The sequence below is a fragment of the Phodopus roborovskii genome, unplaced genomic scaffold (assembly GCF_943737965.1).
Source record: "Phodopus roborovskii unplaced genomic scaffold, PHOROB, whole genome shotgun sequence".
NCBI classification, from domain to species: Eukaryota; Metazoa; Chordata; class Mammalia; order Rodentia; family Cricetidae; genus Phodopus; species Phodopus roborovskii.
The window spans coordinates 6,517,496-6,533,537 of record NW_026126460.1 but is presented as its reverse complement, the minus strand read 5'-3'; the positions used below and the strand labels follow the sequence as shown (position 1 = coordinate 6,533,537).

The 16,042-nt window shown below is 40.3% G+C and overlaps 1 protein-coding gene across 1 annotated transcript in view; it reads left to right on the top strand.

Moving 5' to 3' along the window:
* The first annotated feature begins 101 nt into the window (after nt 1–101).
* Nucleotides 102–16,042, top strand: part of Trak2 (trafficking kinesin protein 2) — a 53,347-nt gene continuing 37,406 nt past the window's right edge. The window contains exon 1 of the mRNA XM_051190273.1: nt 102–274. The gene's annotated coding sequence lies outside the window, so the exon portion shown is untranslated. The remainder of the gene's footprint in view (nt 275–16,042) is intronic.

Sequence of the window (16,042 nt, the reverse complement as noted above, 5' to 3'; positions counted from 1 at the left end):
CTACAGTTCCCAGTGGGCCGTGCGCTAGGGTCGCGAAGGCTGCTGGGAAAGTGGGTCTCTTAGCTTTCCTAGCTGGGTGGGGGCTGCCATTGACCAAGCGTCACTGCAGATCCAAGGTCGCCAAGTGATGATGTGAAGTCGCCCGCCAGTCCCTGCCACGCCCGGGCGGTTAGCTGCAGCGGCGGCAGCTGCGGCTGCTGCTCTCAGGCTACCGCAGCTTTAGGGGCTTCTTGAGCAAGCGCGGGCGGAGGAGCGAGTACGCCGGGCCATTCCCGTGAGTAATCTCCCGCGCGCGACTCCAACTTGCCCTTGTCAACTTCTCCCGAAGGCAGAGGGAGCCTTCCTGTCCCCGGAGGTCACTCCCTGGAGTACCCCTCCCCGAGATGGGTAAGGGATGTTTCCCAAGTGTAGGTGCAAAACTGTGGGAGCTGGGCTCTAGCCTCCGGATTCACCCCATCAGCACCTCTGAAGATTGGCAGCTTCCCATCCTCTGCCAGACAGCACCCATCTGGAGCTCGGTCGTTTTAGGATGAGTGGCTTTAGTGTCTGGACGTTAAACCTTAAGCTCTCGGTGGCCATCTGTGATGTTAAGGGGAGGAAAGGAACTAGAAAGAGCTTTCTCTGTTGGGCTTTTCTTTGCAATTGATTTGGAGTCAGACGCCACATGTCTTTAAAAAAAAAAAAAAAAAAAAAAAGGACGGGGGCAGACTTTAGGTTGAAGCGATAAGAATGGCAGGTGTCCTTTTTAGTGTTTGCACTTTTGAATCCCAAACACTTTAAAAACAAATTACAATTATGGTAGTGAAGTCAGTTACCTGCTTATGCACATTTTTCTGCATCAAGAAAGATAGTAATTTTTCACTGGAAATTCACCTATCGACCACGGAACAAAACTGGACTCAAAACATGAACTGGACTCAAGAGTTCTTGCTCTACCGTAGTAGTAGTAAAAAAATTTCATGTCCTTCAAATCTTCAAATCTTTGCTGTTCTGCTAAAAGCCTGAGCTACAGTGATCTACAAATGGCACATTAATGGTGGTGACATGACACTTGAAAACAAATTGTGAAGGACACTTGGTGATGGAAAGGGCAAAATTAAAAACATTTTATCAACTCACCAACGATCTAGCTTTCTATTTTTAAAATTAAGTAGTATCCAACAAGTCTCAGGCATTTAACCCTCACATACATAGATGGCTATGTGAGAGACAGTGTTTTTAATCTTACACATTTTTATCTATGGGATGGAAGAAGGAAAGAACCAACAACTGAATGCTTGAAATCTGCTGGACACCCCAGTTCAGGGTTCACTTAACCACTTTAACAAGCCAGTTGCTCATAATGTGAAGCTCAAAAGACATTATGTAATAAGTGGGAATTTTAAGTCTAGACCTGCTCTGCTCCAAAGTTATGGATCAGGTGTCTTTTACACTAAAGGCTGACATTAAAGAGAATTTTTTTTTGTGTGTTGTTTCCTAATACTAGTTCCATCATACCTTGGATATGGATAAGTCCATAACCTCTACTTTAGTACTCTGAACAAATTGTATACTCTGTCTGCTAGTTTCCTCCCTCATAGAACTGCTCATTAAGACACTAAGAGCTCATTCCAAATTCACCTGGATGTACTTATGTTTAAAAAAAAAAAAAAAAAGATAGGATTGGCTATGGCTATGTACCACAAAGGTTTTTTCTAATGCACGAGTCTTAGGGTTCTATGATTATTATTCTCCATTCTCCATTGTGAAGGCTTAACATCCATAATCACAAAGCAGTCTTATTGTTCACTGTGAATGCTTAATGTCCAGCGTCAGAGAGACTAGGAAAACTTGCCCGTCTAAGGGGTGTGAGGTAGCAGCATCGCAGTGGATGCACATTGCCATCTCATCTGCTTCACATCTCACATCATCCCTCTGCTTCCCTTCTTTGTTTCCAGTTTGTCATCATTGGTGTTTTTGTTTTGTTTTTGTGATGCTGTTTCACTATGTAGCCCTGGCTGTCCTGGAACTCACAGGGATCTCATTAAGTGCTGAGATTAAAGATGTCTGCTACCACACAACTAACTTATAAAATTACATCTATTTATTTATTTGTTGCTGTGCACATGTGCCTGGGATCATTCATGCATGAATGCATATGGGGGTCAGAAGACAACTTGTGGGATTCAATTTTGTCCTTCTACCATGTGGGCCCTGCATCAAACTCAGATTGTCAATGTTGGGGACATGCACCTTTATCTCTCCGACACCTTCTGGCCCTGTGTCAATTTTTGAACCTCATTAAATTATTATATTTAGTTGGAAGGAAACCTGAGACATTGAAGTGATAGTTACATAGAGCATCCAGTCATATCTATTCAGGCCAGCAGTGTTCTTGTAATAGCAATAATAGGAAACATAGAAGTAATACAGTGTGCTGCACACCCAACTGAGTCTTTTACCTAGTTATCATTACCACAATAGCACCATCAGGGTTTTTATTTTTAACACATAGATTACTAGAGCAGAAGAATAGTAAACATACCTGAATCATTTAATTACTGAATGGTAGAAATGGCTGTCAAACCGGCCATGATCAAACTTTACTTCAACATCTAAGCACTTAACTTTGTAACCAAGCAGCCGGGTGTTGGTGGCTCACACCTTTAATCCCAGCACTCGAGTTCGAGGCCAGCATGGTCTACAGAGCATGTTCCAGGACAGGCTCCAAAACAGTAGAGGAACTCTGTCTCAAAAAATCTTACACACACACACACACACACACACACACACACACACACACACACACAAAATCCAAAACTTCTTAACAAAGCATGGCTGAGTCGTTTTATTGTAATTCAATTTTTCATTATTACAACTACTTTATTTAAAATGGAAATTCAAAATTTAAGTGATTTTTGCTATCTTCATAGGGAAACAATGGAGTCAGGATTTAAACCTATAGATAACTTTTACTTCAAGGTCTAACTAAGTTCTTTCCTCTACTTCTCATCAAGTTTTTATTAAATGTTTTCTGTAAGTCATTATCCTAGATGATAAGGACATAATCTTCACTGTTGAGGAGGATGTATCCTGGAGAAGATAAGGAAGAGTTGTGTTAGTATATGAGCGATATGACAGCAGTGTACAGAGACTGGGAACAGAGAGAGGGCAGCAAGGGAAGGCATAGGATAGTCTTGGAAAAACAGGTGGGAGTTAGTTTGAGCAGAAAAAAGGGGTTGGAACTATAATGAGCTCTTATGTCCTTCAGAATTTTTATGTGATAGCCTTACCTAATCCTCATTGCCCCAGAATGTATCTATGTTTGCATAGGGCTTCTGAGGTAATTAAGTTGAAATGAGACCATAAAAGAAACTCTAATGCAATCTGACAGGTACACTTACAAGAAAAGAAAAGGGAAAAAAAAAAAAAAAGGTAACACTTGCGTAGCATGTAAAATTACCAAGAAGGTCAAGAAGAGAGGCCTCAGGAGAAGCCAAACCCTCCGATACCTTCAGTTTGGACTTCCAGCTCCCCAGACTTAAGAGAAGATAAATTGTGATTTAACCTGCTCTGTCTGTGCTTGCAACCTCAGCAAATAAACAAACAGGTGTTGGAGACAAAGGGCATGGTGTACCACAAAAAAAAAAAAAAAAAAAAAAAAAAAACCTTTGAGATGTGACTGGCTGATTCGGGTTTCTGGTGAGCTTTGAGGACGAAGCGGGAGTCTGGCCATGGAGGATTAGGATGACTTAGTATGAGACCCAAAGAGGTTTAAACTGAAGGGATAAAATGGAGGGTTTTGTAGCTGTGGAAAAACATTACATTTGCTGTTTCCTCCTGCTGGCAAATGGGAGCGAAGCTGAGGCAGGGAGACCAGTTCAGGTGGCTGTCTACCACAGGAAATATAAATCCTCAAAATATAAGGCACCTATTAAAGTCCCAGCTGGACTCTGGGAGCTGGCTCAGTGGGTAAAGGCACTGTCACCTGTGTTGATTCCTGGGACCCATATGATGGGAAGGAGAGAAGTGACTCCCATTGTCCTCTGATATCCACATGTGCACCATGGCATAGACAAGCATATACATACGTCAGACAAATAAGTGTAGCAAAAATGTGTCTTAAAAAGTGATTTAGGAAGAATTCGCATATGCCCATTTTTACTTAAACTTTGGCTGTATGTTTGATTTTTTTTTTGTTTTTTACTTTGCCTTCGTAGTGAAGCTTTACATAACTATAACCAAATATCCAGCAGTTTGCTACCCTAAGAAGTGATTTTTTTTTTTGTTTAGTTATCTAGTGAGCCCTTTTATAATATTTATACTCTTGTAATCCCATTCTCTGGCCGCCTATGACATATTTACTGTTAGTCTCCATGTATATATAAATATACAGAAACATAGGTTAAGAGGTTTGTTTAAACATACACAACTAGTGAATAGCTAAGTTAAAATTCAGAATTAAATATTCTGTCTTCATTATCTGTGTTCTTAACTTTACACAGTGCTATTGATCGAGATCTTTAACCATGTGTGCCAAGAAGCAGAGAGGAATTGAAGTGAATATATTTGCTGTAAGGAATGGACAGTTTATCTGAGGAGATGAGGAATAGCTATAAGAAAAGCCTTTCAAATGTTTATGTAAAAACAGGCAAAAAGAGTAACAGGAGGTAATGAAGATTTTGAGTTGAGGCTCCTGGAAAGACTTGATGGGGAAGGCATTTGAGCTGGTTAGAATTTGGATTGAGCTGGTAGAATTGAGAGAGGACATCAGGACTTGAAGAAATGGTGTGACTAGTTACAGGGTTGAGGGTTTCCTGGTGTGTTTAGAGAGCTAGTGAATGCTGTCCTTTGTTTGGACTGAGTACATTGTTGGTGAGGGGAGCAGGAGCCAGCTAGTGAGAGGTGCTGGTTATTTTTGTAATGTGTGTGAGTGTTTGGCTCATGTGCATATCTGTGCAGAGTGTGCATGGCTGGTGCCCTTGGAAGTTTGAAGGAGGCATTGGGTCCTTTGGAACTAGAGTTATGGACGGTTGTGAGCTGCCATGTGGGCACTGAGACTCAACCCTAGACCCTCTGCAAGAACAAAAGGTTCTCAAGAGGACATTTCTCCAGCCCCGTTTTAAGCCTGAGTGAATGAAGCATATGGTGGATGCCATCTTCTTTCATAATAGGAAGAAAATCTATCAAGTCCCAGGTCACCAGTTGTTGTTTTCACCATCTCACAGATTCCTGCTGTCCATTCCCCATCCTAGGCCTTTCTTATAATAATCTGTGTGTAGTGTGGTTAAATTTCCCTCTTGTCTCTCTGGTCTTTCTTTTCCTGAAATTTATCCTGTATTCTGTCTCCAGCTTGGTTCCTCTGGAACGAGATTTCCTATGGGATCAAGTGCAGACTTCCTAACTTGAACTAGTCAGATTTAAACCTCCACTTTGCTGATAATCCCTCCTCCTCACAAAACATTAAACTAGTCAGATTTAAACCTCCACTTTGCTGATAATCCCTCCTCCTCACAAAACATTAGTAGCTAATATGTTTTGGGACCTCTGTTTTTCCCCCTTTTCCTGTTGGATTCAGTTTTTCTTTTTATGTGTTAACTTTGTCTTATAGCATCGGTTCTCAACCTGTGGATCTTGGCCCTTTCGGCAAGCCCCTATCTCCAAAAATGTTTACATGATGATTCATACCAGTATAACAAATTACAGTTGTGAAGCAGCAACAAAATGATTTTATGGTTCTGGTCACCACAACATAAGGAATTGTATTAAAGGACTTAGCGTTGGGAAGGTTGAGAACCACTGTCTTATAGATACCCTTGTTCTCAGCCAACTCTTTCATACTTAAGAAACCCACTAAAACCAGAGTATGAAGACAGACATTTTAGCTAGAAACAGCCTCCTTCCTCTGATATCTATCTATAGGATAGAGACATGGTAATGCCCATTAAATATAAATTATCTTGTTTTCTTTGATTTCTTAGGTCATTACATTTTAGATCTAATCTAGATCACCAGATCATTAGCCCTTCCCTTGTTAGAGCTCAGATATCTTAGCTCTTTAATCTTTTTTGTAGAGACTGTTGTATACTATAGTGTATCTATTTTTTAGTGTACCTATTTTTAATACATTTAGTTTAATTCAAGAAGCATTTATTGAAGTTGTTGGGTATATATCTATTGGCTATTTTGTTTTCCCCCTTCCATTTTTTGAGACAGGGTTTCTCTGTACTGCCCTAGCTGTCCCAGAACTAGCTCTGTAGACCAGGTTGGCCTCAAACCCACAGAGATCCAACTGTCTCTGCCTCCCAAGTGCTGGGATTAAAGGTGTGTGCTACCACTGCCCAGCTTTACTAGTTCTTCATAGAATTTTTAAAAATTATTTTATAATTAATATCTTAATATGTAGCATGCCAACTTCATTCCTAGCCTTACTGCTAACACACAGAACCTTTAGGACGTCCCGACCTGGAATTGCAGGTTATTCATGCTAGAAATCGAGCATACAAAGTCTTCAGTGTTACAGAAGTAGGACTAGTTTATCGCGGTTAAATAAGGATCAGGATAAACAAATAGGCCGAATAGATGTTTATTCAGGGAGAAATAACTTACAACCTAGACAGATGAACACCAGGAAATTCAACCCGATGCTCTCCTGTCCGAGTCACGCCAGCAAGAGAGAGCTTTTCCCAGCTCTCTCCTACCTCCTTCCCCAGGTCACTTCCGCCCATGGCTCCACCCCCAATGGGCGTGGTCAGTGCCACAGAAGGACTATCTCACTACACTAGTTCATTTTGTAAAAATCACAGGTCTTTGAAGCTTATCTGAATTTACCTGCTAATGTTTGCCAGATGTTGAGTTCCTTTTGTTTAGAAAGCTCTTTGAAGAGTCAGATAAAAAGGAAGAAACTGTTTGTTTAAGTCATAATAAGAGTTGATGGATTATGCAAGTCTGTGGGGAAAGAATTTGTCCAACAATTTTGTTACTAGTTCACCCCAGCCTGCAAATGTAGATAGTGGCAGATACTTGCAGGAGGCACAAAACTCTGATTATTTATAAAAGGCCTCATAGTTTATTTCATCAAGTTCCTGAATTGTTTGGGCTCCTCCCATTGAATTCCCTTTCTGTTCAGCCAGGACAAACAAAGGAAGATAGCACCTTTCTTCCCAAGAGGACTTTGAAGTAAATGTAATATATATGTGGAAGTAACAGGCCAGACACAAAAGGTAAGCCAGAGAGGCTGCTCTAATGGGATAAAGTATCCCGGTAGGTAACTTCTAGATCGAGGTTGCATGTGAGGGAAAGGAAGCTCTAGGACCTAGGCGTTTATCATGTGGAGAATGAGAGTTGCTGAGAATGACGGGCTGGGCGAGAAAGGTGACGTGCAGTAGTCCCCAAAGAGAAAGGACACATAAGCCTGTGGCGCGATGCCTGAGCTTGGTGACACTTCTGGAGAATTTAACTGTTTTATATTTAAAATGTAGTCAATTTCAAAAGTAGATTATTCAAAATTCATCTCTTATTTTAAGTGAATGGTGTCTGGGGTCCCAGCTCCAAAGCTCTGCTCTTGTGTCGTACAGGGCTGGGGAGTTGGTTATTCAGGCCAGTGCTATAAATCAAAACAAAGGGAAGTTTGTCAGTTAAGAAAGAGCACACTGTCTGGAAGAAGAGGGGAGGAGCCTAGAAACCAGCAAAGATGAGTCTGAGAGATGGGATTGCTGTTCCTAAAGCATAGATTTAACAACCGGGGCAGGAAGACCCAAAGCTTATTATCCTATTAAGATACTGAATTTGATTTTGCTTTCTCTTTTAGTCACAAAATTAAAAGGCTACAAGCAAGGCTTATATTAGTAGCTGTGAGTTTTTTAAGCTATCTGATTATTTCTTGATGTGGAACTTGTTTGAAATGCTTTGTCAGTCAGCTGCACATGCTTAGTAGCAATAAGCCAAAATCAGTCCTTTATTTTTTTTTCATTTTCTACAAGAAAAGTGGGTACTGTTATTACTATAAAAATGATACATCATTCAACACCAAACCCTTTCATGTGGCATTGGAGCTTTTAAGGAATCCCGTTGTGCATCCCAGGCCCTGGTCTCACCTTCCCAGACTGAGATCATAGGTCTGTTTTCCCTAAAGCCAGTACAGTGTTTCTTTAGAATGTTCGATCTGTGGTGATATTTTGTTTATGATAGAACAAATAAAGCTTGCCTGAAGATCAGAGTCTCAGCATTTGAAAAGAAGAGACAGACAGATCTCTGTGAATTAAGGCCACCCTGGGCTACACAAAATTGATCTCATCTAAAAGAGAAACAGAGTTCACACAAAGGTGATCCCAGCACTTGGAGTGACACACCTTTAATCCCAGCACTAAGGAGATGGAGATAGGAAGGCACATGGCTGGGCAGAAGGGGGAATATAAGGCTGAAGGAGACAGAAACCCATGCAGTATGAGGAGCATGGCTGTCTAAGCAATCAGTCCAAGGCAGGCCGTCTGAGCATTCGGTCTAAGGATTCCTAGAGACACGATGGCCCATTTGATCTGAGGATTCGGTAGAGGTAAAAGTCTCTCTAGTGGCTGGCTCCTTTACTACTCTGATCTTTCAGCACATACCCTGATATCTGACTCTGGGTTTTTAGAATTCTTGCTACATTGATCTTAGCTTAAATTTGCTTTGTAAGGCAATTCATTTCATTGGTATTGGATTGAAATTTTATCAGTAATCAACAGTAGTCAATAATCAAATAAATCAGTAATCAATTTTGTTAAATTCTTAGTTGTTTTGTTTTTTGAGACAGGATCTCGCTATGTAGTCCTGGCTGTCCTAGACTCACTGTGCAGACTAGGCTGGCTTTGAACTCACAGAAAGCTGCTTACCTCTGCCTCCAGAGTACTAGGATTGAAGACCTATGCCACCACACTGGACTAATTTACTTACTTTCAATCAGTAATACTGTAGGCTTGTATTGCCATCTCTTTATGTGTCAATTGCCATTAGGTTGGGTCATGCAAATAAGATACCTCAAAGAGCTCTAAGTGCCTTGAGGGAAAGACAGTAAATGAGCTCATTGTCTTCTGGGATAATTTAGTCCACAGCCTGACTAGGAGTCTGTAAACACTAAAGTCACAATGAGAAAAGTGAAACTTCTCAACCTCTCTTTCCATGTTTATAATGCACTCCTGGTATCTATAAACAGGAAAGCTCTTAGGAAGGAAGAAAGGAGGCCCCCAGTCTCCTTGGGAGGCAGTAAATTAGGAAGCACAGAGTGTTCATAGCCAGCCTGGGAGAAAGAATACCAGGTGATAAAAGCATTGGCAGCCCTGCCGAAGGAGGAGGAGAGCGAGCCAGGACGAGAGCGAGTGCCAGCTAAGCCCCTGGTGTTGGAAGGGTAAGAAACAGGCACGTGAGGAAGTGCCCGTGTAGGAAACAGGTCCTGAGGTTGGGTCTCAGACACCTGTGGTCCTCTGATGACCTGGTTATCTGGTTTCTCATCTCAGCATCAGGTTCCAAAGGGGAGGGTATGCTGGCACCTCTCAAGGAATGAAGAAACAAGATTAGAAGTGAATTTTTAAAAATCTAAAATAAATAAAAAGCAATTTGGACATTTAGTGGAGAAAGAAGTCTTTGAAAGCCGACCCTGGAGGACTTCACACTGCATCATTATGTATGCACACATTGCATAAATAGTAATTGCTATTTACAGCAGAGGCCTTAGTCATCAAAGGCCATTTTCCCCTCCCTTAGTCTTTTTGTTTGGCCTTTCCTTACTATTAAGTCTTCCTTTAAATAGAAATTATCTTATCATCTATGCTTTTATTATTGTTATTATTATTAGTATGAGTCAGGGAAGCATGTGTGGAGATCAGAGAGTAATTTGCAGGAGTTCATTCTCTCTTACCATGTGGGTTCCAGGGATCAAACTATAGTTGTCAGGCTTGGCAACAAGCGCCTTTACCCACTGAGCAATCTCTCTGGCCCTAGATAACTCTTTAATTAGTGTGTGTGTGTGTGTGTGTGTGTGTGTGTGTGTGTGTGTGTGCAAACTGAGGATTTGTTTGCTTTTTCTTTTTTATTCGGGAATCATTTTGCATTTTTTAAAAGCGGGGAAATTGTTTTACAGTTCTGAAGCCCTTTCAAATGACATACACTTCTTGTTCCTCTTCCCCCCCCCCCCATTCCTCCAGTCACTTGTCAGACCTCAGAGGTTAGAGATACCAACTGTAGAAAAATAGGCTTGACTTTGATTCTTGACTCTTACTACTTCAGCATGGTAAATGACTGTTAAGCCTCAGCATCCTTGTCTATAAAATGGTAATAGTAATACCCACATCATGGGGTTACTGTGAAAATTAAAGGGGATTGTGGGTAGAAAGCTTTGAAGTTAGTCTACACTAGGCATTGTGTTAGGAAAGCCAATTTGAAACAGAAATGTGAATATAGTTTTTCACTGAAACTCAAGAAGTTCTTACACCATTATTATGAATTATTTCCACTAGAAACTGATCTTAGAAAACATGTGATTGTGGTTTCCTTTGGCATATTCTTTAGGAAAATATGGAATTGAACCAGAATCTTTGAGGTTATGTCTTCAGTGTCAAGGGCTAGTGTTGTTTGGAAGTCTTTGTGGGTCTGGGTGTTACAGTTGCCTCCCTGTGCTCAGATCCAAGTCTGAAGGAAGTGTCTCAATAACCAGTATGATGGGCAAGCTTTCGAAGTCTATTACATATCTGTTCCCCATACTAAGCATATGTTCTTTATAGTAATATCTGCCTGAGAACCCAAATTGCCACAAGTCTAAAGACTGAGCACATTGAAGGCGTAGAAAGCATTGAATGGGTGAGCAAAGAGCAGGAGTATAGCAAACTCTTACAGCAGTTATTGAAGGGAAAGGGTGAACTAAGATAGTAGCAATGGGATTGAGAATACGTCCATGGGACTAGAGACCAGGTGGAGAGCAGAGAAGAGGGGAACATCACTAAGTTTTGGGCTCTGCAGTGTGGAGGAGCTTGAGATATGTGGATGATTTTAGAGCTATATGTACTTATTAAGTGAAGCAGCTAACCAACTAAAACTAGTAATAATAAAGCAGGGATCATGAGAGATTTGGAGAAAAGTTGAGTTTAAAATGTGGAGGTTTCATGGTAACCATATATACTGATAATGACACTTCTGATTTAAAGTTAGGGAATGCCAGTTTGAGCTAAAGATAGAAACTTGAGGTGTGACTATCTTGGAGTTGGAAATGAAGGTCTTGAAAGTAATATGGCTTCTGCGGTGAGAAAGAAGTCTCAGGAGAAAGTCTAGAAAATGTGAGGATATTGGCTGTTACAGGCAGATGGAGAAAGACTGAATTTCCTCAGCCCCCAAATGGTTTTCTGAGTTAACCAGTATTCATAGCTTAGCACTGCCCCCAAGTTACTGCATCCTTCAAGCTCAGAACCCCATGGTTTCTTGAGTTACCAGTAGCCGTTGCTCAAAAAAGTACCTACTGCTTGTTCCCTGAATTTTATTGATAAACAAAACATCATCCATTACATAAAAATTTCACTCAAAAAAGTAACCTTGGGGACTGGAGAGGTGGCTTAGCAGTTAAGAGCACTTGTTCTTGTAGGGGACCCAGGTTCCACTCCCAGCGCCCACACGGTGGCTCACAACAGCCTTTATATCCTCTTCTGAGTCCCATGGGCACGAGGCATGCATGAGGTACACATACCAGGCAAAACACTCATCTGCATAAAACTAAAATAAATCTTTTAAAACTAAAATAAATCCTGGGGGTGCTTGTGACAACTGGTTTTGAAAAAGGAGGCTTAGGTCTGTGACAAGTATAATTGAAAATCCTTTTTATGTACTTACATGTCTTAGATGTGCAGATAGTTCCAGAAGTACATATGCTGCAAACTATGTTTGTAATAAGCAGTCCTCCATCCTGACTGCATTTCCAGTGTTCATGAGCATGGCCTGCTTTGTTTAAAGAGAACTTCATGGTGCCTGTAGTTTTGCTTTTGGCACCTGATGTATGGTAACTTCTGCTTCTGAAAGCTCTAAGTCCTACAATTTTTAAGCGCTTGAAGGATCTATGATGATTTTACTACCCAAAGCAAATTATTTTATTGTTAGAGATTATATAGAGAATATGTGAACATAAATTTTCTTCTTGATATTGTTTTTAGAAGTTTGATATTCTTACTGCTATATTGAAAATACAGCAGTGATTTCAAGGGTCTTGGCTGTTTGAAGAGCAGGTTTTGTGGTAATCGTCTTAAGTTTGACAGCATAATTGCATGTTTAGTTGGTTCTCAGTACTCTGTGGTATTAGAAACACAACTGCCAACTTCTTGATGTCATCTGGTATCTTAATTTTGCCGCTCAACATGGAAAGTGCTTCTGGATTGTTGGGATGGCTTTGTTTCATTCCAGAAGTACAGCCATATGCATGACAGTATCTGCAGAACCTCTTATATAAAATGCCTCTGTTCCAGATGTTTTCTCTGGTTTTGGATGAGATAACAGGAAATCCACAAACACGTTATACTACATCCTCCATTCATTTTTTTCATGTCTGATATGTCGCTATATTTAAACAGACGTACATGTTTGTTTAAAAAAGATTTTGAAGTAACATGATTTTATTAATATTCCTGGGTTTTAAATTTTTGACAGTAAGTACCCTATGAGCTAGTACTTTAATGTGTCTATGGCTCACATGTCAGCAGAATGTCTAAAGCAGTGGTTCTCAACCTTCCTTATGCTGTGACCCTTTAATGCAGTTAGTTCCTCATGCTGTGGTGACCCCAACCATAAAATTATTTCATTGTTCCTTCATAAGTGCAATTTTGCCACTGTTATGAATAGTAATGTAAATATCTGATATGCAATCCCTGCGAAAAGGTTATTCAACCCTCAATGAGGTCACAACCCACAGGTTGAGAACCACTGGCTTAGACCCTCGACTGAATGGATGACCAAAACCTTCCCTATGGCCTCTGCAAAGTCTTGGTACTCCAGTGGCCCCGGGGCTGCTACCATCTCCTAGAGGCTATTCCCTCTCCTCAGGAAAAAGAAAAGCCTGATGCTCCCCTACACTCCTGCAAAACATTTTAGCCTCCTTTGACCTTACACCCTGAGTGACCTTTCCACATAGTCCCTGGTGGCTGGACTTCAGCCCAGTCTCCGCCCACTTGTTTACCAAGTATCTCCCCACAGCTTCTTCCTAAGAGATACTTTACTACCAGCTGTGGACAATGTGGGCTTTACTCAGTAAGATTTGATACTAACGATGTTTTTAGTAACACTTTCTTCAGCTCTCCAACTTTCAACTATTTAAATAATGTATACTAAACTTGTAGGTTCAGCAAACATGACAGAGAAAGTAAGTGGATAGCCTCAGTGTAGACATTTTCAGGAGTGTAGTTGGTTGCCTAGTAAATGCTCTAATACAAAATGGTAAGACTGTAAGCATGGTGCATGGTTAAGTTTGTTCCTCTATCTCGTCAGCTACAAGCCTCACTGAATGTTCCTATCCAGTTGTTTTTCCTTTCCAACACAAAAAGAAAACATAACATGTACATATTCCTGTACGTATTTTTGCTTCTCGTTATAAATACAGTATGTACATCTAAAACATTCAGATGACATACAAAGAATGCATGATTTTTCACTATGCTTCACAAGATACAATGTTTAGTGAAGCCTCACACCATTTGTTGCATGAGAGTATTGGTCTCAATTCCTTAAAAATGTAAAAACCATTCTTCATTTATAGGATCAGCTAACTATGGTTCCCCAGCTCCAGGTGGCTGCCTTCTAATCTAGAATCACAGCCATGGCATTTTTGTACACAGAGTGGATGACCACAAAGACACAGAAATCACACAACACACGCAAGCACAACAGGTCAAGCTTTTATAACTGCGCTTCTCATCAGGAATTTCATTTGTTGCTTGATATCTCAGAGTAACAATATCAAAGGACGGAAGAGTTATAGTAAAATGCTTGAAAGAACCGGATGTGGTGGCACATGCCTATGATTCCTGTGCTCCAGAGACAGAGGCAAGAGCCCAGGGAGGGAGGAAGTTACTAAACCAGACTTGCCTGCTATTTATATTTCCTTAGTTTCATGCCTTTCTTAGAGCTGTTAGGCTACATCAGAAAACATCATGGCTTTTTAAAGAAATAGTCAGGAACTGTGCCCACATAGTTACATCACAGAGCTGCTTGTGCTATGGTAATCAAAGCATCCAACACATGCTGGTGTGTCCAAGACCGAGTTTAGCCTTTAAGAATGGAAGGATGTAACAATAATTACATAATTTAGTATATTTTAATAATGATTTTAATACTTTTTAACCCTATGCCTTCAAAGTTTCATATTCCTCACATCAAAGGTAAATATTTTAATATGTTTATAAATACTAAGTATACAAGATATTTCATTTGTATAAGTGGAATTGATTATTGCTTTTTTCATATAGCATTTGATTCTGGTACATGTTACCCACAGTGTGTCTCTACCACATTTTACCAGCACTTTGAAGGAAATAGGCCCTCACCTTCCTGTCACAAACAGTGCTACAGGAAACAATACCAGCCATGTCTCTTTCTAGCTGGCATCACTTTCTTCTGGGTAGATAATACATCCAGTAGCAGAAGTTCTTGGTCTGGGGGAATCAACTTGCTTCTGATAGTCTTTGAATGGCTGCATCAGTCTGGATTCTGCTGGATTGAGCTTTTACTGGAAAGAATGTTTGTGTAAGGAACTCTTTTAGATCAGTAGTTACAGAGACATGTTGTTTTTCTTAGCACTCCTGCATTATGGCCTGGTGGCAGCTTCAGAGAATACATAGCTTGCTGTTGTAAGAAGAGGTCTACCCTCTGAGAAGGGCCCTTAGCAAGGTAGAACTGTGGAAGCTGATCTGAATTACACGTCTTCTAACCTTTGCCAGATGACCAGGGACCATAAGTGGTCTGTTTGCAATTGGCATTTCTACCTCTCTGAGTACTTAAGCTTACACTATATTTATAATGTAAATAATGCTTATTGGGCCAAGAGATGGCTTAGTGGGTAAGCAAGCCTCATGACCTGAGTTAGACCCCCAGAACTCATGTTAAAAGGAGAGAACCAACCCCAGTTGCCCTTTGAGTTCTACACGTACACCCGCCCAATAATAATTTAACAAATTAAATAGATAATGCTTGTGATGTACTTAATTTGTATGTTTTATAAATATCAGCTTATTATTTGATGCACATAAAGATCCTATAAGATGTAAATACTTTTTCCATATTGAGTTGGTTAAAACACAGAAAGATTAAGTTAACCAAATATAGTTATTTTTCAGTTTCTTACAGATTAAGGGATATAGCAGATTGGTGAAAAGTCAGTGAGAGTGAGTTATGTAGTATGTATTATTCCATAGTCCCTCACAAATATAGTTCTAAGAATCTGTACTATAAAAAATAAAATCCTGCCAGTCAGTGGTAGCCCACTTTGATGGCAGAGGTAGGTGGATCTCTGTGAGTTCCAGGACAGCCTGGTCTACAGAGTGAGTTCTAAGACAACCAGAGCTACACAGAGAAACCCTGTCTTGAAAACCCAAAATAAAATAAAATCTAAAAGTAGTAATAATCTCTATTAAATTCTGTGTTTGGTACTGAGCACACCTGGAATGTGAATTTTCAAGATGAATAAAATATATAAGTATTGTAAAACTCTTTTAAATGTTTGTTACAAAACTGTACTTTCCTGGCTTCTTCCATGATAGGTAGTACAGCATGGTTTAGCATTTTTCTCAGATAGGATCATATTTTGATAATTCTTGCTGATTTAGATGAGGATATAGCTGTGAAATATGATACAGAACGGCTTCCAGTAACCACACTTTGCTTTCTTGAAAAAAGTTCATAGTAGCCCTTTGCTTTGGGCATTTTCTTTTCCTTCCGGAGTTCAGATAAAAGATGAATGTGGAAAGGAGAGCCAAGGCTGTGTAATGTGTCCCTTTTCTATGAAAGTGATCAGCTTACAGTGGTACCTCACCTACAAAGCCTTCTTCATGGTTGCTTTTTA